The sequence below is a fragment of the Platichthys flesus genome, chromosome 5 (genome assembly GCF_949316205.1).
Source record: "Platichthys flesus chromosome 5, fPlaFle2.1, whole genome shotgun sequence".
Lineage (NCBI taxonomy): Eukaryota > Metazoa > Chordata > Actinopteri > Pleuronectiformes > Pleuronectidae > Platichthys > Platichthys flesus.
In genome coordinates, this window is record NC_084949.1 from 18,822,850 (window position 1) to 18,849,275 (window position 26,426).

The 26,426-nt window shown below is 42.7% G+C and overlaps 3 long non-coding RNA genes across 3 annotated transcripts; all 3 read left to right on the top strand.

Annotated features, from left to right (window-relative positions):
• LOC133953505 (uncharacterized) lies at positions 1 to 543 on the top strand. The gene is made up of 3 exons (XR_009920700.1): positions 1 to 69; positions 208 to 262; positions 352 to 543. It is a non-coding gene; the product is annotated as an uncharacterized LOC133953505 (long non-coding RNA).
• Positions 544 to 7,523: 6,980 nt separating this feature from the next.
• LOC133953474 (uncharacterized) lies at positions 7,524 to 8,063 on the top strand. Its single transcript, XR_009920696.1, has 3 exons — positions 7,524 to 7,594; positions 7,733 to 7,787; positions 7,877 to 8,063. It is a non-coding gene; the product is annotated as an uncharacterized LOC133953474 (long non-coding RNA).
• Positions 8,064 to 13,427: 5,364 nt separating this feature from the next.
• LOC133953517 (uncharacterized) lies at positions 13,428 to 13,995 on the top strand. The gene is made up of 3 exons (XR_009920701.1): positions 13,428 to 13,498; positions 13,636 to 13,690; positions 13,781 to 13,995. It is a non-coding gene; the product is annotated as an uncharacterized LOC133953517 (long non-coding RNA).
• The last annotated feature ends 12,431 nt before the right edge of the window (positions 13,996 to 26,426 follow it).

Sequence of the window (26,426 nt, forward strand, 5' to 3'; positions counted from 1 at the left end):
TGAAGTGACACTGGACTGAGTCAGCTTCCATCCCAAGGCAGCTACAGACACACAATTCAGAGAAACTTTGTAAGTACAATATTTTTTCTTTTGATAGAAAGTAGAAAAACGGTTCATTGTACCGTACAACTTTCATCCTTGTTGTTTTGGAAACTGTTTAAAGGTTTTCTTTGATTAAGTGAGACAATATTTTGCTTTTTCTTTTAGGTGCAAAAGAGATTAAAGATGCTCCTGATCATCCTGATTCAACTCCTGATCGTCGGTGAGCAAAACCTGTTCTTCTCACAGACAGCAGCAGTTTTGGGAAAAAGGAAACTCTTATTGACTGATGTTTTATGTTTTGATCTATAGCATCAGCAAATGCCCAGGCAACCACCACTGTAGCACCTACAACTGCAGCACCCACCACTGTAGCAGCTACAACTGCAGCACCCACCACTGTAGCAGCTACAACTGCAGCACCTACCACTGTAGCACCTACAACTGCAGCACCCACCACTGTAGCACCTACAACTGCAGCACCTACCACTGTAGCACCTACAACTGCAGCACCCACCACTGTAGCAGCTACAACTGCAGCACCTACCACTGTAGCACCTACAACTGCAGCAGCTACAACTGTAGCAGCTACAACTGCAGCACCAACCACTGTAGCAGCTACAACTGTAGCAGCTACAACTGCAGCACCCACCACTGTAGCACTTACAACTGTAGCAGCTACAACTGCAGCACCCACCACTGTAGCAGCTACAACTGCAGCACCCACCACTGTAGCACCTACAACTGTAGCAGCTACAACTGCAGCCCCCACCACTGCAGCACCTACAACTGCAGCACCCACCACTGCAGCCCCCACCACTGTAGCAGCTACAACTGCAGCACCCACCACTGTAGCACCTACAACTGTAGCAGCTACAACTGCAGCACCCACCACTGTAGCACCTACAACTGCAGCACCCACCACTGTAGCACCTACAACTGCAGCACCTACAACTGCAGCACCTACCACTGCAGCACCCACCACTGCAGCACCTACAACTGCAGCACCCACCACTGTAGCAGCTACAACTGCAGCACCCACCACTGCAGCACCTACAACTGCAGCACCTACAACTGCAGCACCCACCACTGTAGCACCTACAACTGCAGCACCTACCACTGTAGCACCTACAACTGCAGCACCCACCACTGTAGCACCTACAACTGTAGCAGCTACAACTGCAGCACCCACCACTGTAGCAGCTACAACTGCAGGACCCACCACTGCAGCACCTACAACTGCAGCACCCACCACTGTAGCACCTACAACTGCAGCACCCACCACTGTAGCACCTACAACTGTAGCAGCTACAACTGTAGCAGCTACAACTGCAGCACCCACCACTGTAGCAGCTACAACTGCAGCACCCACCACTGTAGCACCTACAACTGCAACACCCACCACGACTGCTGCTGGTGTCATCACCACGACGGCTGCAGCACTTACCACAGCAGCTGCTGGTGCCACCACCATGGCTGCTGGTGCCACCAGCACCACGGCTGCAGCACCCACAACGATGGTTGCAGCAGCCACCGGCGGCACCACCACCATGGCTGCTGGTGTCGCCACCACCACCACGGCAGCTGGTGCCGCCACCACCATGGCTGCTGGTGTCGCCACCACCACGGCAGCTGGTGCCGCCACCACCACCACCATGGCTGCTGGTGTCGCCACCACCACGGCAGCTGGTGCCGCCACCACCACCATGGCTGCTGGTGCCGCCACCGCCACGGCAGCTGGTGTCGCCACCACCACGGCAGCTGGTGCCGCCACCACCACCACCATGGCTGCTGGTGTCGCCACCACCACGGCAGCTGGTGCCGCCACCACCACCACCATGGCTGCTGGTGTCGCCACCACCACGGCAGCTGGTGCCGCCACCACCACCACCATGGCTGCTGGTGTCGCCACCACCACCACGGCAGCTGGTGCCGCCACCACCATGGCTGCTGGTGTCGCCACCACCACGGCAGCTGGTGCCGCCACCACCACCACCACGGCAGCTGGTGCCGCCACCACCATGGCTGCTGGTGTCGCCACCACCACGGCAGCTGGTGCCGCCACCACCACCACCATGGCTGCTGGTGCCGCCACCGCCACGGCAGCTGGTGTCGCCACCACCACGGCAGCTGGTGCCGCCACCACCACCACCACGGCTGCTGGTGCCGCCACCACCACCATGGCTGCTGGTGTCGCCACCACCACGGCAGCTGGTGCCGCCACCACCATGGCTGCTGGTGCCGCCACCACCACCACGGCTGCTGGTGCCGCCACCACAACCACAGCTGCTGGTCCCGCCCCGACCTTCACGGCTGCTGGTGCCACCACCACCACCACCACGGCTGCTGGTGCCACTAACACTGCAGCACATGCTGGAATCGTATCCGTGAGCAGTCTGGTGTTCTGTCACTTCAGTGTTGTTCTCTTCATGTCCCTCTGTACAGTGTGACTTGGTTGTACTGGTTTTTTTTAAACACATTTATCAGTACCCACAAAGCATTATTATTTATATTTAGACACACACTGGTGTTGATAAGATTAACAATCCATATGATACAAAGTGTTAAAAATAAGTTTGTGCCTATTTATTGTCACTTTCAGAGTAAAGTTACTGATAACTTATAAATTCATGACTGATGAATGACTGTTGAAATGATGTTAACCAAGCTCGACTGGTATCAGTGTTTTCTATTGTTGGAGCAGTGCTTCATAAAACTTTTCAACTGTTGTTGTCGATAGAACTGTTTTCTTTAAAGTGTATTATAATTCATGTGAAGTGAAAAATCTACTTTGAAGCCAGAATTTGGACGGATTATTTATTTGGGTCATTGATTTGTTATTTCACTGCAAATAAATAAAATGACACAGCAACAAACCTTGAAAAATATCTTTATTTCCTTTACATAACATCACGTCTGATCTGACTGGAAACTTCTTGTCCTCTGTTTAGTCATAGTTTGAATTCTAGCTATGGTTTTACATAATTCAACATATATTTATTTATGTTGAATCAGGCAATGAGAACAGGCTCTGAGCTTAAATGCATCTTAATCCTAGGTGTGGCACCATACATCAAAATGACTTTTTTAGACTGACATTATTTGCCATAATGACCTCACCCATAGTTAGTTAAAGAAAAAGGCTTAAAAAGACCATCATTTACATTGTTACCTCCACCAAGGAGGTTCTGTTTTCACCCGTGTTCCTTTATGTGTTGGCTGGTTGGTTTAAAAGCAAGATCACACAAAACTACTAACGCATTTCTGTGAAACTTGGTGGAATGACATGGTTTCGGTCAGGGAACATATGGATATGGATCAGGAAGCCGATCCAGGATCTTTTTAATCTTTAATATTGAAAGATAGGGCACTATTAGGTATTCCAAATTGTCCAGGGAATATGTGACGCTCAGTCATTCATGTTTATGGTTTTCTGTCTTGTTGTGTTTTCTATTTCTTGTTTTATTTTGTAGCCTCGCTTTCACTGTGTCTTGTTCCAGCTTCTCTGTGTCTAACTTCCTGTCTTTGATTATCATCTCCAATCATCATGTGTTTCACCTGTGTGTAATTGCCCCTGCCTTCCTTCTGTGTATTTAAGCCTCTGTTTCCCTTTGTCTGGTGTCGGTTCGTTAGTTGTTTCTCCTACTCGTTTTCACATGTCGTGAGATATGGTTTGTCTGTTCCTGCTGTCTCGACCAGCTTCTCCTGCTTCCTCGTTCCTTGTTCTCCTTGCGCTTTGTCGCCAGAACTTACCTGTTAGTGTTAATGTTTTGTCTTGTTTAAAGCTCTTTTTATATTAAATACCTTTTTGTTAACAACCGCCGCATCCTGGGTCCATCTACTCCCTCCACAAACCGTAACAGAATAACTCTATACGTGTGTTATGCGTTGCATCAGTCAGAGGTGAAACACCAACACAGAATATAAGGCAACTGAACACATGATAAAGAAAATAAAGTAAACCGTAAAAATATATTCATAGATTAAATAATTTTAAACCCGACAGGCAGCGCACTTTAAATACTTGTAACATGATATTCAATAGTTATGAATAAACAATATTTTTGCATGTTAAGTTTCCCATCATTGATGTCCCTATTGTATGGAAGTAAATCTGTGTCATCGGGATTTGAAACAAAAAAGACATTGAATTTCTAGCACTGAATATTTATGCACGGAAATTATGTATTTGAATGTTTTTCAACGTTTAAAATTCAAGCTCAAAAAATTCAAGCTCAAAAAATTCAACCGCAAAAAATTCAACCTCAAAAATTCAACCTCAAAAAATTCAACCTCAAAAAATTCAACTGCAACATCCGGGGATCCAAGGAGGAGCAATCGATTCCAGATTCAAGATCGGGAGCGTGCGTCAAGCAACGAGAGCGAGCGGGAGTGACCGACACCAATGCAGCTTTGACTTGTCAGCTAGCACAGTGACTAGCCATGTCCAACAATGGTGCTTCGGTGAGTGTTTAAACTCTTCTATATGCCATCGGTGTAGTTTGTTTCTGTAAGATGTAGTAATAGACAGCTGACATGTGTACATTCACAGACTTTATTGGACATAAACTAAGTGGAACTTAAACGAGATGACGTTCGGAATTTTTTTTTTCCGAACGAGCCAGTGACTGGCATGGGTAACGCCAGGATTTCAATTTAGGATGGGCCACTATTTAATAGGAAAAATAATACTTATTATATGATCCCTGCCTGACTTGTTTGTGTTTATCTGCTGTAGACGAGCTTTAACAGCGTGGTGCGCCGCTCTCTCTCCTGTTAAAAGTGAATGTCGCTCACCCAGCTCTCTCTCTCTCTCTCGCTCCACTGTCTCTCTCTCCTGTTACTACATGTGTTAAACCAAATGCACGAAAAGCCAAATCAAATCAGAAATACGTAGACCACTTCTTTTTAACTCACATACATATTTATTTTCATCAATGCTGCCTACCACACAATCAAATCCGAACATCCCTTCCTCTCTTTGGAAAAGACGGTCGCTCGGTGTCGACGTCGGGACACAATATTGCTCTGATGTTGCATGTCGAAGGTGAGTTAGCTTCAGCGTTGTCAGAGCTGTCAAAGCGTCTTGGTGTAACGTGGCGGTAACCGGCGGCGTGAGGGCGGAGGACGGGCACGGCTGGGCTGGGGAACTTTATTTTGAAAGGTTTCCCGGCCCTGTCAGCTGTTTTAAGACACGTCACACCAAGACGCTTTGACAGCTCTGACAAGGCTGAAGCTAACTCACCTTTGACATGCAACATCAGAGCAATATTGTGTCCCGACGTCGACACCGAGCGACCGTCTTTTCCAAAGAGAGGAAGGGATGTTCGGATTTGATTGTGTGGTAGGCAGCATTGATGAAAAGTCACTGGCCCGTTCGGAAAAAAAAAATCTGAACGCCATCTCGTTTAAGTTCCACTTAGTTTATGTCCAATAAAGTCCGTGAATGTACACATGTCAGCTGTCTATTACTACATCTTACAGAAACAAACTACACCGATGGCATATAGAAGAGTTTAAACACTCACCGAAGCACCATTGTTGGACATGGCTAGTCACTGTGCTAGCTGACAAGTCAAAGCTGCATTGGTGTCGGTCACTCCCGCTCGCTCTTGTTGCTTGACGCACGCTCCCGATCTTGAATCTGGAATCGATTGCTCCTCCTTGGATCCCCGGATGTTGCAGTTGAATTTTTTGAGCTTGAATTTTTTGAGCTTGAATTTTTTGAGGTTGAATTTTTTGCGGTTGAATTTTAAACGTTGAAAAACATTCAAATACATAATTTCCATGCATAAATATTCAGTGCTAGAAATTCAATGTCTTTTTTGTTTCAAATCCCGATGACACAGATTTACTTCCATGCGAAACAGGTTCTGCTTGTTTTCCTCCTTCCACCTGCTCTTAGTCACTACACATACAAATTCCACTTTAAAAGGCCCCTTCACAGAAATTGATGTTGAGAAAAATCCATATTCCTTAGTCTGCAAAAATATATATTGTCATTGCTTATTCTATGAAAAACTAATTTAGATATCTACATTTTTTTGGTGGTCATTGTACTTTTTTTTATGGACACACTTTGAGGGAGAGGCAGTAAATAGACAAACCTTGACAAAGGCCCAACAGTCTCCTGGTGAAACCACATTTAGATTTAATTTCACTATGCTTCCACAAATACTGAATTTGCATGTTAATTAGAGAATAACACGCGTTCTGGAAATGTGAGGATTTTATATTTATCTTTGTTGTATAGTAAAATATTAGAGTTTTGAATTGTGGGACAAATCCGGCTGTTTTAAAAGTGTCAACTTGGACTTTCGGGAAACTGTGATATAGACAAAACAATTGATTTATCAAGAAGACAATTGGCAGATGAATCAATACTGAGTGTAATCATGAGGTGCATCCCAAACTTTCAGTGGAGGCATTATTTTATAGATTTGTCCATCCGTCTGTCCCATTCCTCTGAACACAATATCTCAAGAAAATCTTCTGGGAATTTGATTCAATGGTCAAAGGTCGAGGTCACAGTGACTTCCCAAATCCCTTTTTCACCTTTTGAACGTCTTATCCTATGAATGCCTCAAGAGAACCCTTTCAAACGTTGCACAAGAGTTCACTAGGACTCATTGATTGATCAGGGTTGGGTGGTCAATGGTCAGGTTATTTTGGCCTCATATATGTTTTTGACTTATTGAACAAGTCTTTTAAGTAATTTCTTCAAATTCTGACCATATGTCACTTGGAACGAAAGATTCAAATATATGCAGCATTAGGTTCATAAGTCATAACACAAACAATAATTCAATTCAGATGAGTCAGAGGTTCTGAATGTTTACTTCAGTTGTGACGAGGAGCTGGGTGTTGTGCACAAGGCTGACGTATCAGCAAGTGAACACAATGACACAATCCAACCATGAACTGTCACATCAGATGATAGTTATCAGCCAAGTTAAATTAAAGTGCTCAAAGTCACATTATAATGTATAAAGTCAACTAAGATCATCACTAGAGCATATGAACTGTAATCTATGGTTAAAATTCATTAATGGAACTCTTCTCTGACCAGAAACACACCGGTGAAGGTCAGGACACATGACTGTACAATCCCACATCTACGTAATAGCTGAGTTAGTTTGGAGAACAGGTAGGACACAAAGGCATCCATCTTTTCCTCCACCTTTATTATCATTCCATTAGCTTTACATGGCACATTCTTGGTTTAGGTGCTACCTTCCCATCAGTAACTCTAAATCGTCATCGACACTGTGACGTCTTTGTGCCACGCAGCGGAACAACTTCCTCAGTTCATCATCAACATTTTTGCTTTGTTGATCCTTCAAGGTTCAGCGGAAAATGATGCAGGGATAAACAAAGCTATTTGTTACTCTGAGGCGACCAATGGGAGCTCTCCCCCAACCTTCTTAATGTCAATCGTCAAACATATAAAGGTTGTGGCAAACTGAGATTAAGTTACATCTGAAGGTGAAGTGACACTGGACTGAGGCAGCTTCCATCCCAAGGCAGCTACAGACACACAATTCAGAGAAACTTTGTAAGTACAATATTTTTTCTTTTAATAGAAAGTAGAAAAACAGTTCATTGTACCGCACAACTTTCATCCTTTTTGTTTTGGAAACTGTTTGAAGGTTTTCTCTGATTAAGTGAGACAACATTTTGCTTTTTCTTTTAGGTGCAAAAGAGATTAAAGATGCTCCTGATCATCCTGATTCAACTCCTGATCGTCGGTGAGCAAAACCTGTTCTTCTCACAGACAGCAGCAGTTTTGGGAAAAAGGAAACTCTTATTGACTGATGTTTTATGTTTCGATCAATAGCATCAGCAAATGCCCAGGCAACCACCACTGTAGCAGCTACAACTGCAGCACCCACCACTGTAGCAGCTACAACTGAAGCACCCACCACTGCAGTACCCACCACAACGGCTGCTGGTGCCATCACCACAACGGCTGCAGTACCCACCACGACTGCTGCTGGTGCCATCACCACGACGGCTGCAGCACCCACCACGACTGCTGCTGGTGCCATCACCACAACGGCTGCAGCACCCACCACGACTGCTGCTGGTGTCATCACCACGACGGCTGCTGGTGCCATCACCACAACTGCTGCTGGTGCCATCACCACAACGGCTGCAGCACCCACCACGACTGCTGCTGGTGCCATCACCACAACGGCTGCTGGTGCCATCACCACAACGGCTGCAGCACCCACCACGACTGCTGCTGGTGCCATCACCACAACGGCTGCAGCACCCACCACGACTGCTGCTGGTGCCATCACCACAACGGCTGCAGCACCCACCACGACTGCAGCTGGTGCCATCACCACAACAGCTGCAGCACCCACCACGACTGCTGCTGGTGTCATCACCACAACGGCTGCAACACCCACCACGACTGCTGCTGGTGCCATCACCACGACGGCTGCTGGTGCCATCACCACAACAGCTGCAGTACCCACCACGACTGCTGCTGGTGCCATCACCACAACGGCTGCTGGTGCCATCACCACAACAGCTGCAGCACCCACCACGACTGCTGCTGGTGCCATCACCACAACGGCTGCTGTTGCTGCCACCACCACCACAGCAGCTGGTGTTGCCACCACCACCACTGCTGCTGGTGCCACCACCACCACCACAGCTGCTGGTGCCACTAACACTGCTGCACATGCTGGGATCGTATCCGTGAGCAGTCTGGTGTTCTGTCACTTCAGTGTTGTTCTCTTCATGTCCCTCTGTACAGTGTGACTTGGTTGTACTGGTTTTTTTTAAACACATTTATCAGTACCCACAAAGTATTTTTATTTATATTAAGACACACACTGGTGTTGATAAGATTAACAATCCATATGATACAAAGTGTTAAAAATAAGTTTGTGCCTATTTATTGTCACTTTCAGAGTAAAGTTACTTATAACTTATAAATTCATGACTGATGAATGACAGTTGAAATGATGTTAACCCAGCTAGACTGGTATCAGTGTTTTCTATTGTTGGAGCAGTGCTTCATTAAACTTTTCAACTGTTATTGTTGATAGAACTGTTTTCTTTAAAGTGTATTATAATTCATGTGAAGTGACAAATCTACGTTGAAGCCAGAATTTGGAGGGATTATTTATTTGGGTCATCGATTTGTTATTTCACAGCAGATAAATAAAATGACACAACAACAAACCTTGAAAAATATCTTTATTTCTTTTAGATAAGATCACGTCTGATCTGAGTGGAAACTTTTTGTCCTCTGTTTAGTCATAGTTTGAATTCTAGCTATGGTTTTACATAATTCAACATATATTTATTTATGTTGAATCAGGCAATGAGAACAGGCTCTGAGCTTAAATGCATCTTAATCCTAGGTGTGGCACCATACATCAAAATGACTTGTTTAGACTGACATTATTTGCCATAATGACCTCACCCATAGTTAGAGAAAAAGGCTTAAAAAGACCATCATTTACATTGTTACCTCCACCAAGGAGGTTCTGTTTTCACCCCTGTCCCTTTATGTGTTGGCTGGTTGGTTTAAAAGCAAGATTACACAAAACTACTAACGCATTTCTGTGGAACTTGGTGGAATGATATGGTATGGGTCAGGGAACATATGGATATGGATCAGGAGGCAGATCCAGGATCTTTATAATCTTTAGTTTTGAAAGATAGGGCACTATTTGGTATTCCAAATTTTCCAGGGAATAACTCTTTACATGTGTTTTTAGTTGCATCAGTCAGAGGTGAAACACAAACACAGAATAAGAATATAAGGCAACTGAACACATAAAGAATTAAAGTAAACCATAAAAATATTTGTTCATAGATTAAATAATTTTAAACCCGACAGGCTGCGCAATATAAATACTTTTAACTTGTAACATGATGTTCAATAGTTATGAATAAACAATCTTTTTGCATGTTAAGTTTCCTATCATTGGTTTCCCTATTGCCTTGATATGATTACCTGGTATTAACTCACAGTAGATCTTTATTGTTAATCAAACTTACACACTAATGGACGTCGAGGAAAGCTGCACACAAAGGTAAAAAGGCCACACTACCACCAGCACAACCATGGTGATTAAATCCCTCCATGTTAAGTCTAGGTGTTCTTGAGATTCTACTTAATGTTTACCTCTCTGGTTTTTTTGTGTTGACACTCTGGACTTCCTGTGGCGAGAGAAGCTACAAAAAAATCCTCCTTATGAAAAACTGTGGACAGATGAATATACTACAAAAATGATTTTATTAATACATTTGATTTATAAAGCTCTTAACAATGCTCCAATACACTTAAAATAAGTAAACTAACCAAATTGAAGCTATTAACTAGAAATATAAAAACATCGTTGATTACGCATTAAAATAGGACTTGAGAACATGGTTGAATAGTTGACATCGATAATTATCACGATACATTAAGTCTCCCGAATTAAGGTTTTGGTTTTAATCTCGACTTTGAGAAAACAATGTGAAAGTTTTACAACTTTGAGGGTTATTGGATTATGTTTTATAACTCCTCACTGTTCTTATACAATGCATGAGCAATATTATATAAGATATATAGAAATTAAAAATTCTTGATCAATACTTTTGAAAATCAAACACAGAATGTTTTGGTTGTTTTTTAATAGTCAAGTTGGCTTCAAGTCACACCTCCACTCTGGTTTACCTTTTACGAATGAACCACCTGTTGTCCTCACGCATCATTCCCAGTGAATGACGTGTGAGGACAAGAGGTTGTATTATGTTTTTGTTATTGTTTAATGGCGGGTTCACAATTGTTCCAAATCTATTATAAAAAAAAGTCAGGCGCTCATGTCATCGAAACAGGTTTTGCTTCTTGTCCTCGTTCCACCTTCTCTTAGTCACTACACATACAAATTCCACTTTAATAAGCCCCTTCAAAGAAATTGATGTTTAGAAAAATCCAAATTCCATAGTCTGTAAAAATATAAATTTTCATTGCTTATTCTATGAAAAACTAATTAGATAACTAAAAAATGTTGGGGGTCATTGTTCTTTTTTTTATGCTGCATGCTGCACATGCTGGAATCGTATCCGTGAGCAGTCTGGTGTTCTGTCACTTCAGTGTTGTTCTCTTCATGTCCCTCTGTACAGTGTGACTTGGTTGTACTGTTCTTTTTTAAACACATTTATCAGTACCCACAAAGTATTTGTATTTATATTTAGACACACACTGGTGTTGATAAGATTAACAATCCATATGACACAAAGTGTTAAAATAAGTTTGTGCCTATTTATTGTCACTTTCAGAGTAAAGTTACTTATAACTTATAAATTCATGACTGATGAATGACTGTTGAAATGATGTTAACCAAGCTGAACTGGTATCAGTGTTTTCTATTGTTGGAGCAGTGCTTCATTAAACTTTTCAACTGTTGTTGTCGATAGAACTGTTTTTTTTTTTAAAGTGTATTATAATTCATGTGAAGTGACAAATCTACTTTGAAGCCAGAATTTGGATGGATTATTTATTTGGGCCATTGATTTGTTATTTTACAGCAGATAAATAAAATGACACAGCAACAAACCTTGAAAAATATCTTTATTTCTTTTTGATAAGATCACGTCTGATCACGTCTGGAAACATCTTGTTCTCTGTTTACTTATAGTTTGAGCAGTTGCAACAGGTTTTGCTTCTTGTCCTCGTTCCACCTGCTCTTAGTCACTACACATAAAAATTCCCCTTTAAAAGGCCCCTTCACAGAAAGTGATGTGCAGAAAAATCCACAATGCATAGTCTGTAAAAATATATATTTTCTTTTTTTATTCTAAGAAAAAAAAAAATTTATATATATATATTATTTGGAGGGGGCATTGTACTGTTTTTATGGACACACTTTGAGGGAGAGGCAGTAATTAGACACACCTTGCAAAGGCCCAACAGTCTCCTGGTGAAACCACATTTAGATTTAAATTCACTAGATCCAGTTTTTTATTTGGCACTATAATATGTTTGATTTATTTAATCAAGATCCATGAATTAGTCCCTGGGGAAACTGAAAATGTTGAAGTACGCCTAATTCCGCAATGGTAAAGAAACTGAAAATATTTGTCTAAGTTTCATAATAATCCATCCACAGACAATAATGAGGTATACGCCCTTACTGTTCAGTTATATATCCATAAAGATCATATGAAGAGGATACATTCATTCATACATTTTTACCGAAGAAGAGGGATTGTTCCACAAACACTGAATTTGTTAATTAGAGAATAACACATGTACTGGAAATGTGAAGATTTGATCTGTTTCTTTGTCGAATAGTAAAATATTTGAGTTTTGAATTGTGGGACAAATCAGGCTGTTTTAAAAGTGTCAACTTGGACTTTTTGGGAAACTGTGATATAGACAAAACCATTGATTTATCAAGAAGACAATTGTCAGATGAATCAATACTGAGTGTAATCATGAGGTGCATCCCAAACTTTCAGTGGAGGCATTATGTTTTAGATTGGTCCATCCGTCTGTCCCATTCCTCTGAACACAATATCTCAAGAACACCTTCTGGGAATTTGATTCAGTGGTCAAAGGTCAAGGTCCTAGTGGCCTCATGTATGTTTTTGACTTATTGAAAAAGTCTTTTAAGTGATTTCTTCAAATTTTGACCATATGTCACTTGGAACGAAAGATTCACAGATATGTAGCGTTAGGTTCATAAGTCATAACACAAACAATAAATAAATTCAGATGAGTCAGAGGTTCTGAATGTTTACTTCAGTTGTGCTGGGTGCAAAAGGCTGACGTATCAGCAAGTGAACACAATGACACAATTCAACCATGAACTATCACATCAGATGATAGTTATCAGCCAAGTTAAATTAAAGTGCTCAAAGTCATATTATAATGTATAGAGTCGACTCAAATCACCACTAGAGCAAATGAACTGTAATCTATGGTTAAAGTTGATTAATGGAACTCTTCTCTGACCAGAAACACACCGATGAAGGTCAGCACACATGACTGTACAATCAAACATCTACGTAATAGCCAAGTTAGTTTGGAGAACAGGTAGGACACAAAGGCATCCATCTTTTCCTCCACCTTTATTATCATTCCATTAGCTTTACATGGCACATTCTTGGTTTAGGTGCTACCTTCCCATCAGTAACTCTAAATCGTCATCGACACTGTGACGTCTTTGTGCCACGCAGTGGAACAACTTCCTCAGTTCATCATCAACATATTTGCTTTGTTGATCCTTCAAGGTTCAGCAGAAAATGATGCAGGGATAAACAAAGCTATTTGTTACTCTGAGGCGACCAATGGGAGCTCTCCCCCACCATTGTTAATGTCAATCGTCAACCATATAAAGGTTGTGCCAAACTGAGATTAAGTTACATCTGAAGGTGAAGTGACACTGGACTGAGGCAGCTTCCATCCCAAGGCAGCTACAGACACACAATTCAGAGAAACTTTGTAAGTACAATATTTTTCTTTTAATAGAAAGTAGAAAAACGGTTCATTGTACCGTACACCTTTCATCCTTTTTGTTTTGGAAACTGTTTAAAGGTTTTCTTTGATTAAGTGAGACAATATTTTGCTTTTTCTTTTAGGTGCAAAAGAGATTAAAGATGCTCCTGATCATCCTGATTCAACTCCTGATCGTCGGTGAGCAAAACCTGTTCTTCTCACAGACAGCAGCAGTTTTGGGAAAAAAGGAAACTCTTATTGACTGATGTTTTATGTTTTGATCAATAGCATCAGCAAATGCCCAGGCAACCACCACTGTAGCACCTACAACTGCAGCACCCACCACTGTAGCACCTACAACTGCTGCACCCACCACGACTGCTGCTGGTGCCATCACCACAACGGCTGCAGTACCCACCACGACTGCTGCTGGTGCCATTACCACGACGGCTGCAGTACCCACCACGACTGCTGCTGGTGTCATCACCACGACGGCTGCAGTACCCACCACGACTGCTGCTGGTGTCATCACCACGACGGCTGCAGTACCCACCACGACTGCTGCTGGTGTCATCACCACGACGGCTGCAGTACCCACCACGACTGCTGCTGGTGCCATCACCACAACGGCTGCAGTACCCACCACTACTGCTGCTGGTGCCATCACCACAACGGCTGCTGGTGCCATCACCACAACGGCTGCAGCACCCACCACGACTGCTGCTGGTGTCATCACCACGACGGCTGCAGCACCCACCACGACTGCTGCTGGTGCCATCACCACGACGGCTGCTGTTGCTGCCACCACCACCACAGCAGCTGGTGTTTCCACCACCACCACAGCTGCTGGTGCCATCACCACGACGGCTGCAGTACCCACCACGACTGCTGCTGGTGTCATCACCACAACGGCTGCAGTACCCACCACGACTGCTGCTGGTGTCATCACCACGACGGCTGCAGTACCCACCACGACTGCTGCTGGTGCCATCACCACAACGGCTGCAGTACCCACCACTACTGCTGCTGGTGCCATCACCACAACGGCTGCTGGTGCCATCACCACAACGGCTGCAGTACCCACCACGACTGCTGCTGGTGCCATCACCACAACGGCTGCAGCACCCACCACGACTGCTGCTGGTGTCATCACCACGACGGCTGCAGCACCCACCACGACTGCTGCTGGTGCCATCACCACGACGGCTGCTGTTGCTGCCACCACCACCACAGCAGCTGGTGTTTCCACCACCACCACAGCTGCTGGTGCCACCACCACCACCACAGCTGCTGGTGCCACTAACACTGCTGCACATGCTGGGATCGTATCCGTGAGCAGTCTGGTGTTCTGTCACTTCAGTGTTGTTCTCTTCATGTCCCTCTGTACAGTGTGACCTGGTTGTACTGGTTTTTTTTAAACACATTTATCAGTACCCACAAAGTATGTAATTTATATTTAGACACACACTGGTGTTGATAAGATTAACAATCCATATGATACAAAGTGTTAAAAATAAGTTAGTGCCTATTTATTGTACCTCTCAGAGTAAAGTTACTGATAACTTATAAATTCATGACTGATGTATGACTGTTGAAATGATGTTAACCCAGCTAGACTGGTATCAGTGTTTTCTATTGTTGGAGCAGTGCTTCATTAAACTTTTCAACTGTTATTGTTGATAGAACTGTTTTCTTTAAAGTGTATTATAATTCATGTGAAGTGACAAATCTACGTTGAGGCCAGAATGTGGAAGGATTATTTATTTGGGTCATTGATTTGTTATTTCACAGCAGATAAATAAAATGACACAACAACAAACCTTTAAAAATATCTTAATTTCCTTTATATAAGATCACGTCTGATCTGAGTGGAAACTTATTGTCCTCTGTTTAGTCATAGTTTGAATTCTAGCTATGGTTTTACATAATTCAACATATATTTATTTATGTTGAATCAGGCAATGAGAACAGGCTCTGAGTTTAAATGCATCTTAATCCTAGGTGTGGCACAATACATCAAAATGACTTGTTTAGACTGACATTATTTGCCATAATGACCTCACCCACAGTTAAAGAAAAAAGCTTAAAAAGACCATAATTTACATTGTTACCTCCACCAAGGAGGTTCTGTTTTCACCCCTGTCCCTTTATGTGTTGGCTGGTTGGTTTAAAAGCAAGATTACACAAAACTACTGACGCATTTCTGTGAAACTTGGTGGAATGACATGGTATGGGTCAGGGAACATATGGATATGGATATGAAGGCAGATCCAGGATCTTTTAATCTTTAACATTGAAATATAGGGCACTTTTAGGTATTCCAAATATTCCAGGGAATAACTCTTTACATGTTGTTTTTTCGTTGCATCAGTTAGAGGTGAAACACAAACACAGAATAAAAATATAAGGCAACTGAACACATAATAAAGAAAATAAAGTAAACCATAAAAATATTTGTTCATAGATTAAGTAATTTTAAACCCGACAGGCTGCGCAATATAAATACTTCTAACTTGTAAAATGATGTTCAATAGTTATGAATAAACAATCTTTTTGCATGTTAAGTTTCCTATCATTGGTTTCCCTATTGCCTTGATATGATGACCTGGTATTAACTAACATTAGATCTTTATTGTTAATCAAACTTACACACTAATGGACGTCGAGGAAAGCTGCACACAAAGTTAAAAAGGCCACACTACCACCAGCACAACCATGGTGATTAAATCCCTCCATGTTAAGTCTAGGTGTTCTTGAGATCTACTTAATGTTTACCTCTCTGGTTTTTTTGTGTTGACACTCTGGACTTCCTGTGGCGAGAGAAGCTACAAAAAAATCCTCCTTATGAAAAACTGTGGACAGATGAATATACAACAAAAATGATTTTATTAATACATTTGATTTATAAAGCTCTTAACAATGCTCCAATACAATTAAAATAAGTAAACAAACCAAATTGAAGCTATTAACTAGAAATATAAAAACATCGTTGATTACGCATTAAAATAGGACTTGAGAACATGGTTGAATAGTTGACATCGATAATTATCACGATACATTAAGTCTCCCGAATGAAGGTTTTGGTTTTAATCTCGACTTTATGAGAAAACAATGTGAAAGTTTTACAACTTTGAGGTTATTGGATTATGTTTTATAACTCCTCACTGTTCTTATACAATGCATGAGCAATATTATATAAGGTATATAGAAATTAAAAATTCTTGATCAATACTTTTGAAAATCAAACACAGAATGTTTTGGTTGTTTTTTAATAGTCAAGTTGGCTTCAAGTCACACCTCCACTCTGGTTTACCTTTTACGAATGAACCACCTGTTGTCCTCACACATCATTCCCAGTGAATGACGTGTGAGGACAACAGGTTGCTATATGTTTTTGTTATTGTTTAATGGCGGGTTCACATTTGTTCCAAATCTATTATAAAACAAAAGTCAGGCGTTCATGTTGTCATCGAAACAGGTTCTGCTTGTTTTCCTCGTTCCACATGCTCTTAGTCACTACACACACAAATTCCACTTTAATAGGCCCCTTCACAGAAATTGATGTTCAGTAAAATCCACATTCCTTAGTCTGCAAAAATATATATTGTCATTGCTTATTCTATGAAAAACTAATTAAGATATCTACATTTTTTTGGGGGTCATTGTACTTTTTTGTATGGACACACTTTGAGGGAGAGGCAGTAAACAGACAAACCTTGGCAAAGGCCCAACAGTCTCCTGGTGAAACCACATTTAGATTTAATTTCACTAGATAAAGTTTTTTGTTTGGCCCTATAATATGTTAGATTTATTTCATAAAGATCCATGAATTAGTCCCTGGGGAAACTGAAAATGTTGAAGTACGCCTAATTCCACAATGGTAAAGAAACTGAAAATATTTTTCTAAGTTTCATAATAATCTGTCCTCAGACAACATGGAGGTACACGACCTAACTGTTCAGGTATATATCTATAAAGATCATATGAAGAGGATACATTCATTCATTCATTGTTTCTGAAGAAGAGGGATTGTTCCACAAACACTGAATTTGCATGTTAATTAGAGAATAACACACGTTCTGGAAATGTGAGGATTTTATATTTATCTTTGTTGTATAGTAAAATATTAGAGTTTTGAATTGTGGGACAAATCAGGCTGTTTTAAAAGTGTCAACTTGGACTTTCGGGAAACTGTGATATAGACAAAACAATTGATTTATCAAGAAGACAATTGGCAGATGAATCAATACTGAGTGTAATCATGAGGTGCATCCCAAACTTTCAGTGGAGGCATTATTTTTTAGATTTGTCCATCCGTCAGTCCTATTCCTCTGAACACAATATCTCAAGAAAATCTTCTGGGAATTTGATTCAATGGTCAAAGGTCGAGGTCACAGTGACTTCCCAAATCCCTTTTTCACCTTTTGAACGTCTTATCCTATGAATGCCTCAAGAGAACCCTTTCAAACGTTGCACAAGAATTCACTAGGACTCATTGATTGATCAGGGTTGGGTGGTCAATGGTCAGGTTATTTTGGCCTCATATATGTTTTTGACTTATTGAACAAGTCTTCGTGTCGTGTTCGTTTCTCCCCCCTTACTTTGGTGCTCCCGGTCAAATTTGACCGGCCTGTTTTAACTGCCGTTACATTAACACAAAAACCATTGATTGTCACCAAATTGTATTTAACTCCCTTTTAACCTGTAAACAATGTCTCAGACTACTGGTTACATGAATAACTGCAGTGAATAATCACAGAAATTGAAAGTTGTATTCCAAAATTAACATTTATTGTAGAAAAATCAAAACAGAGACCAAATTCACAGAACATCAGAACATCAACATGAACAGATTGTGTGTGTGTGTGTGTGTGTGTGTGTGTGTGTGTGTGTTCAGACACAGGAGTGGCATTTTGCAATCAGGTCACAGTGTGTCTTGCAAACGTAGGCATCACATTTGAAACATGTAAGACATCCTAATGATATTTTCCCCTCTTGTTCTGCCTCCTCTGTCCTGGGGGGATGAATACCAGAGCAAGTTGCCATCCTTGGACTGGAATGTCACCTCAGGTGTGTCTTCCACAGGGGCCTCTTCCCCAGGTGCCTCTTCCTCAGGGGCCTCTTCCTCGCCATATGTTGACTGTTCGGTCTCATGATGGTCTGGATCAAAATCAGGATCGTTGTCTTCTATTTCTGAAACATCCTCCTCTATTTCTGGTTCAACTCCAATCCCGTCTTCATCAGTTTGAAAAAAAAGGTCAAGAGCCTCTCTGACAGAAAAACGTCTGATTGGGCGCCGACTCATTGTGTTCAGAGTAAAATAAGAGCAATGCACAAGCAAGCTATATATAGGGGATCTGTGAGAAGATATCATACGTTTTGTATAGAAAGTGTGGTTCACGTGGGGGGATGGACACATTAGCCCGGGAAAGAGCCAGGTTCCCATAACAAACACCTAATTGGTAACTTTGAAGTGTTACACGTTTAGTCTGGAAGGTGTGGTTCACGTAGGGGGACAGGCACATAAGCACGGGAAAGAGAGGACACATGGTCAGTCTGAAAGGGGTTCACGTGGGGTGGAGTGTGTGTGTGTGTGTGCGTGCGTGTATATGCGTGCGTGCGTGTGTGTGTGTGTGTGTGTGTGTAGGTGTGTGTGTGTGTGTGTGTGTGTGTGTGTGTGCGTGTAGGTGTGTTTGTGTGTGCGTGTGGTGGTGGTGGTGGATTTGTGGTTGTGTACTATCTGATGAATGAACACAATCTAGGGTCACCCATTCATTTCCTATGGCGGTCATTTTTGACCGGGAACACCACAGGTGTTACAAAGTTGACTAAACAACTCAAAATTCAATGAAAGTAGTGATCAGCAATTGTAAATGTTCAAATGCCTAGTGTGGAGGATATCATAAGCCCTTGAGACAATAAAATGTAAAACACAATGTTTATGATTGATCGAAATGGAAATCGGTCAGATTTGACCCGAACACGACACAAAGGTTAAGTAATTTCTTCAAATTCTGACCATATGTCACTTGGAAAGAAAGATTCAAAGATATGCAGCATTAGGTTCACAAGTCACAACAAAAACAATAATTAAATTCAGATGAGTCAGAGGTTCTGAATGTTTACTTCAGTTGTGACGAGGAGCTGGGTGTTGTGCACAAGGCTGACGTATCAGCAAGTGAACACAATGACGCAATCCAACCATGAACTGTCACATCAGATGATAGTTATCAGCCAAGTTAAATTAAAGTGCTCAAAGTCATATTATAATGTATAGAGTCGACTCAAATCACCACTAGAGCATATGAACTGTAATCTATGGTTAAGGTTGATTAATGGAACTCTTCTCTGACCAGAAACACACCGGTGAAGGTCAGGACGCATGACTGTACAATCCAACATCTACGTAATAGCTGAGTTAGTTTGGAGAACAGGTAGGACACAAAGGCATCCATCTTTTCCTCCACCTTTATTATCATTCCATTAGCTTTACATGGCACATTCTTGGTTTAGGTGCTACCTTCCCATCAGTAACTAAATCGTCATCGACACTGTGACGTCTTTGTGCCACGCAGTGGAACAACTTCCTCAGTTCATCATCAACATATTTGCTTTGTTGATCATTCAAGGTTCAGCAGAATATAATGCAGGGATAAACAAAGCTATTTGTTACTCTGAGGCGACCAATGGGAGCTCTCCCCCAACCTTCTTAATGTCAATCGTCAAACATATAAAGGTTGTGGCAAACTGAGATTAAGTTACATCTGAAGGTGAAGTGACATTGGACTGAGGCAGCTTCCATCCCAAGGCAGCTACAGACACACAATTCAGAGAAACTTTGTAAGTACAATATTTTTTCTTTTAATAGAAAGTAGAAAAACAGTTCATTGTACCGCACAACTTTCATCCTTTTTGTTTTGGAAACTGTTTAAAGGTTTTCTTTGATTAAGTGAGACAATATTTTGCTTTTTCTTTTAGGTGCAAAAGAGATTAAAGATGCTCCTGATCATCCTGATTCAACTCCTGATCGTCGGTGAGCAAAACCTGTTCTTCTCACAGACAGCAGCAGTTTTGGGAAAAAGGAAACTCTTATTGACTGATGTTTTATGTTTTGATCAATAGCATCAGCAAATGCCCAGGCAACCACCACTGTAGCACCTACAACTGCTGCACCCACCACTGTAGCAGCTACAACTGCAGCACCCACCACTGTAGCACCTACAACTGCAGCACCCACCACTGTAGCACCTACAACTGCAGCACCCACCACTGTAGCACCTACAACTGCAGCACCCACCACTGTAGCAGCTACAACTTCAGCACCCACCACTGTAGCACCTACAACTGCAGCACCCACCACTGTAGCAGCTACAACTGCAGCACCCACCACTGTAGCACCTACAACTGCAGCACCCACCACTGTAGCACCTACAACTGCAGCACCCACCACTGTAGCACCTACAACTGCAGCACCCACCACTGTAGCACCTACAACTGCAGCACCCACCACTGTAGCACCTACAACTGCAGCACCCACCACTGTAGCACCTACAACTGCAGCACCCACCACTGTAGCAGCTACCACTGTAGCAGCTACAACTGCAGCACCCACCACTGTAGCACCTACAACTGCAGCACCCACCACTGTAGCACCTACAACTGCAGCACCCACCACTGTAGCAGCTACAACTGCAGCACCCACCACTGTAGCACCTACAACTGCAGCACCCACCACTGTAGCACCTACAACTGCATCACCCACCACTGTAGCAGCTACCACTGTAGCAGCTACAACTGCAGCACCCACCACTGTAGCACATACAACTGCAGCACCCACCACTGTAGCACCTACAACTGCAGGACCCACCACTGTAGCAGCTACAACTGCAGCACCCACCACTGTAGCAGCTACAACTGCAGCACCCACCACGACTGCTGCTGGTGTCATCACCACGACGGCTGCAGCACTTACCACAGCAGCTGCTGGTGCCACCACCATGGCTGCTGGTGCCACCAGCACCACAGCTGCAGCAGCCACCGGCGGCACCACCACCATGGCTGCTGGTGTCGCCACCACCACCACTGCAGCTGGTGCCGCCACCGCCACGGCAGCTGGTGTCGCCACCACCACCACGGCTGCTGGTGCCAACACCGCCACGGCAGCTGGTGCCGCCACCACCACCATGGCTGCTGGTGTCGCCACCACCACAACAGCTGCTGGTCCCGCCCCGACCTTCACGGCTGCTGGTGCCACCACCACCACCACGGCTGCTGGTGCCACCACCACCACCACGGCTGCTGGTGCCACTAACACTGCAGCACATGCTGGAATCGTATCCGTGAGCAGTCTGGTGTTCTGTCACTTCAGTGTTGTTCTCTTCATGTCCCTCTGTACAGTGTGACTTGGTTGTACTGGTTTTTTTTAAACACATTTATCAGTACCCACAAAGCATTATTATTTATATTTAGACACACACTGGTGTTGATAAGATTAACAATCCATATGATACAAAGTGTTAAAAATAAGTTTGTGCCTATTTATTGTCACTTTCAGAGTAAAGTTACTGATAACTTATAAATTCATGACTGATGAATGACTGTTGAAATGATGTTAACCCAGCTAGACTGGTATCAGTGTTTTCTATTGTTGGAGCAGTGCTTCATTAAACTTTTCAACTGTTGTTGTCGATAGAACTGTTTTCTTTAAAGTGTATTATAATTTATGTGAAGTGACAAATCTACTTTGAAGCCAGAATTTGGACGGATTATTTATTTGGGTCATTGATTTGTTATTTCCCTGCAAATAAATAAAATGACACAACAACAAACCTTTAAAAATATATTTTTTCTTTTTGATAAGATCACGTCTGATCTGACTGGAAACTTCTTGTCCTCTGTTTAGTCATAGTTTGAATTCTAGCTATGGTTTTACATAATTCAACATATATTTATTGATGTTGAATAAGGCAATGAGAACAGGCTCTGAGCTTGAATGCATCTTAATTCTGGGTGGCACCATACATCAAAATGACTTGTTTAGACTGACATTATTTGCCATAATGACCTCACTCATAGTTAAAGAAAAAGGCTTTAAAAGACCATCATTTTTTCATTGTTGGCTCCACCAAGGAGGTTCTGTTTTCACCCGTGTTCCTTTATGTGTTGGCTGGTTGGTTTAAAAGCAAGATCACACAAAACTACTAACGCATTTCTGTGAAACTTGGTGGAATGACATGGTTTCGGTCAGGGAACATATGGATATGGATCAGGAAGCCGATCTAGGATCTTTTTAATCTTTAATATTGAAAGATAGGGCACTATTAGGTATTCCAAATTGTCCAGGGAATATGTGACGCTCAGTCATTCATGTTTATGGTTTTCTGTCTTGTTGTGTTTTCTATTTCTTGTTTTATTTTGTAGCCTCGCTTTCACTGTGTCTTGTTCCAGCTTCTCGGTGTCTAACTTCCTGTCTTTGATTATCATCTCCAATCATCATGTGTTTCACCTGTGTGTAATTGCCCCTGCCTTCCTTCTGTGTATTTAAGCCTCTGTTTCCCTTTGTCTGGTGTCGGTTCGTTGGTTGTTTCTCCTACTCGTTTTCACATGTCGTGAGATATGGTTTGTCTGTTCCTGCTGTCTCGACCAGCTTCTCCTGCTTCCTCGTTCCTTGTTCTCCTTGCGATTTGTCGCCAGAACTTACCTGTTAGTGTTAATGTTTTGTCTTGTTTAAAGCTCTTTTTATATTAAATACCTTTTTGTTAACAACCGCCGCATCCTGGGTCCATCTACTCCCTCCACAAACCGTAACAGAATAACTCTATACATGTGTTATGCGTTGCATCAGTCAGAGGTGAAACACCAACACAGAATATAAGGCAACTGAACACATGATAAAGAAAATAAAGTAAACCGTAAAAATATATTCATAGATTAAATAATTTTAAACCAGACAGGCAGCGCACTTTAAATACTTGTAACATGATATTCAATAGTTATGAATAAACAATATTTTTGCATGTTAAGTTTCCCATCATTGATGTCCCTATTGTATGGAAGTAAATCTGTGTCATCGGGATTTGAAACAAAAAAGACATTGAATTTCTAGCACTGAATATTTATGCATGGAAATTATGTATTTGAATGTTTTTCAACGTTTAAAATTCAACCGCAAAAAATTCAACCTCAAAAAATTCAAGCTCAAAAAATTCAACCGCAATAAATTCAACCTCAAAAATTCAACATAAAAAATTGTAACCTCAAAAAATTCAACTGCAACATCCGGGGATCCAAGGAGGAGCAATCGATTCCAGATTCAAGATCGGGAGCGTGCGTCAAGCAACGAGAGCGAGCGGGAGTGACCGACACCAATGCAGCTTTGACTTGTCAGCTAGCACAGTGACTAGCCATGTCCAACAATGGTGCTTCGGTGAGTGTTTAAACTCTTCTATATGCCATCAGTGTAGTTTGTTTCTGTAAGATGTAGTAATAGACAGCTGACATGTGTACATTCACAGACTTTATTGGACATAAACTAAGTGGAACTTAAACGAGATGACGTTCGGAATTTTTTTTTTCCGAACGGGCCAGTGACTGGCATGGGTAACGCCAGGATTTCAATTTTGGATGGGCCACTATTTAATAGGAAAAATAATACTTATTATATCATCCCTGCCTGACTTGTTTGTGTTTATCTGCTGTAGACGAGCTTTAACAGCGTGGTGCGCCGCTCTCTCTCCTGTTAAAAGTGAATGTCGCTCACCCAGCTCTATCTCTCTCTCTCGCTCCACTGTCTCTCTCTCCTGTTACTACATGTGTTAAACCAAATGCACGAAAAGCCAAATCAAATCAGAAATACGTAGACCACTTCTTTTTAACTCACGTACATATTTATTTTCATCAATGCTGCCTACCTGTTACGTGTGTGGTTGTTTTCCTGTGTCTCCCCTCTCATTCTCTGTAGGTCTCACACCATTGGCTGTTCCTCCACCATCGTCCAACCCCCTGTCCAATCTGGGAGCTGTCGTTTGGCCAATCAGTGTCGTCAGGCCTTGATAACTTGCACCTGTTTTGTCTCCATGTGGGGAGGCCATTGTCTGCCTGTGTGTGGGCTGTGTGGGGCTGTTGCCTTTTGTTTGTGAGATGCCACCGGGGTTTAGGTGAATAGTTAAGACACCCTTGGGTTTACATTGCCATCACGTAGACCATACTCTGTTATCACATCAGGTTAGGAGCGGGGCCACCCTCTGTATGTATTAGCTAGGTTGTATGTGTGCACTAGTTAGTTGTCACTTTATCTTGTTTTCTTTGCTTTGGCTCCGCTTATAGTTCCCTATTCCCCTTGGCGGAAACGCTGGCTAAATAAAACACACTTACTTATCCAGTTTGCTGTTGTGCCCTGTTTTGTTGTTCTCCGAGTCAGCCTAACAGTAACATGTGTTATGGTTCCCCTACTCCCCCCCTAGACGTAGCAAGCTAACATCCTGGAGCCGTAACATATTTGGGGGCTCGTCCGGGATCCTCATTGTAGGACTCCACGTCGGGCTGGCTGTGAGGTGTTCGATGCAGGTGTGCACATAGTGTAGCTGGTTTGTGTGTATAAGATAGGCAGTAGTTGTTTCTGTAGGGCTTGTTATGGAGGCTTTTGATTTGGGTGTCTTTTTGGCTGATCCGTCTATGGATCGAATTGACAGATGCCGGAAGGCTGATTTATATGCCATAGCGGCTCATTTTGAGTTTCCAGTTCAGGGGACCCTGCTCAAAGCGAGACTTAAGGAGTGTGTCGTGGATATGCTGGTGGGCAAGGAGGTGCTTGGTGTGAATGTGGCTTCTCCTTGTAGTGATGATAGGGAGGACATGCAGGCTGGGGCAGAGGCTAAGCCACCCGCTACCTTACCACGCTTTAATCCGTTGTCACCTACTTTATTAATGTCGTCTCAGGACGCCCGTCTGAAAGTAAGGTTGGCCCGCTTGCAAATGGAGACTGAGCGTGGAGAGAGGCAAGCTGAGCGTGAGCACCATCTGGAGATCCGACGGATTGAGGCAGAGAAGGAGGTGAAACTACGGAGGTTGGAATTGGAGGCTGCAAGTGCAGCACGTTCACCCCAAACCACCCTCTCTTCTCCACTAGCTAGCTCATTTTGCAGATTGGATGTGACTAAACAAATGGCGTTGGTTCCGCAGTTCCGGGAATCGGAAATCGATTCTTATTTTGGTGTGTTTGAACGCATCGCAGTTTCCATGCAGTGGCCTAAAGAGGTGTGGCCCCTCTTGCTTCAGTGTAAACTAACTGGTAAAGCTCAGGAGGTGTTGGCGTCCATTTCGTTGGCGGACAGTCTAGATTACGAAATGATTAAGACCACTGTTCTTCGTGCGTATGAGTTAGTACCTGAGGCATATAGACAAAAATTTAGGAGTTGCAAAAAGTCTCCTGATCGTACTTTCATGGAGTTTGCTCGAGAGAAGTCCACCTTGTTTGATCGGTGGTGCACCGCCACTAAAACTACAGATTTTTCCTCTCTTCGAGAATTAGTCCTGCTGGAGGAATTCAAGAATAGTGTATCAGAACGTATAGTAACATACTTGAATGAGCAAAAAGTGGTGTCAATGTCCCAGGCAGCTGTATTAGCGGACGAGTTTGTACTCACCCACAAGCCCGCTCATTCGTTCTCTACCTCTCCAACCACTCAGTTTCGCAGGTCAGTTTCGCTACCTTTACGTTCTAGGGAGGAACGGGAGTGTTATTATTGTCATGAATTTGGCCATTTAATTGCTGACTGTCAGCTTCGTATGAGAAATCATCCACCGCCCGTTCAACAACCAAAGGGGGTTGGGTTGATAAGTACAGTTTCTCGCTCTGTGGCAGTTATGCTGAATGTGTGTATTTCTGACCTTCCTGACCCCAGCTACAAACCATTCATTTTGAGTGGTCTCGTGT